At 42.6% G+C, this 1196-nt stretch overlaps 1 non-coding gene across 1 annotated transcript; it reads right to left on the bottom strand.

Annotated features, from left to right (window-relative positions):
- Positions 1–707: 707 nt before the first annotated feature.
- Positions 708–814, bottom strand: LOC125493006 (small nucleolar RNA R71). Its single transcript, XR_007269388.1, has one exon. It is a non-coding gene; the product is annotated as a small nucleolar RNA R71 (small nucleolar RNA).
- Between the last annotated feature and the right edge of the window lie 382 nt (positions 815–1196).

The following is a 1196-nucleotide window of genomic DNA, read 5'->3' as shown; positions in this document are numbered from 1 at the left end:
GACCCGTATTTGCCAGTTTCTGCTAAACAGACACCGTGCACTTGCGGTATATTTTAAAACACATCAAGTTTTTAGCGTCGTTGCCGGGAGACGGCTAGTTTCTATATCTTTCTGATTAATTATTTGACTATTTCTGCTGTCTCATTGGAACTTCAAGTTCCAATTGAGGCCATCTCACTGCACATTTTTCTTTGTTTCTTTTATGCCCAGGTCTAAAAGAACAGGTTCTCCAGTTCAGACTGATCCTGATCTTGAGAAAACCATCCGGCAGCTCAAGAAGACACAAGAAGAAGAAAAGCAGTCTGTAATAACAAAAAAGCCACGGAAGAACCAACTGAACCAATTATGCCTCCTAAGTCGCTGAAATCTTATGGGGTACCTTCTCCTGGCAATGTTCCCACAGGCCCTACTATGCCTGATATCAAGCAGTCAACTTCGAAATCAAGCCTGGCCTCATCAACATGATCCAGCAGAATCAATTTGGTGGCCATCCATCTGAAGACCCTGCAAATCATTTACAACGGTTTCAACAGCTTTGTCGTACCGTTAAGCACCAAGGGGTCACTCCTGATCAGTTGAAGGTCATGGTCTTTGAATTTTCACTAAAGGACAAGGCACAGAAGTGGCTGAATGATGTTAATGAAACTGAGTGGAGTGCTATATCTGAAGCATTCCTGAAAGAGTACTACCCTCCCACCAAAACTGCAGAAATAAGACACAAGCTTGCCACCTTCCAACAAGAACCCGATGAAACACTGAAGGAAGCATGGAATAGATTCAAGGATCTGCAGAGAGAATGCCCACACCACAATCTGGATAAGTGGTTCATCACCCAAGCATTCTACAATGGTCTACAACCCATATCAAGAGTACAGTTGATTCATCTGCAGGGGAGTCTTCTTAGATAAGGAGGTGGATGAAGGATATAATTTCCTGGCCAACTTAGCAGAGAATGATCATAGTTCTTCCAGGACTATTACAAAGAAAAAGTTGGATGTTGATGCATATGCCTTGTTGTCTTCACAAGTAGCCCAGTTGAGCATGAAGATGGACTCGCTGAAATCTTTGCAGTCTATTATTCCTCCTATGAGTATTAATGCAATGTCTTCCATGGCTCCTATTACTTCTTCCTTTTGTGAAGTGTGTGGTGTTCAAGGCCACTTTGGTCATGATTGTTGCTACAATCAACCTGATCC

This window comes from Beta vulgaris, chromosome 8 (assembly GCF_026745355.1).
Source record: "Beta vulgaris subsp. vulgaris cultivar EL10 chromosome 8, EL10.2, whole genome shotgun sequence".
NCBI lineage: Eukaryota > Viridiplantae > Streptophyta > Magnoliopsida > Caryophyllales > Amaranthaceae > Beta > Beta vulgaris.
Note: the sequence above shows the minus strand (reverse complement) of the source record. Positions and strands in the feature narration are given on the sequence as shown.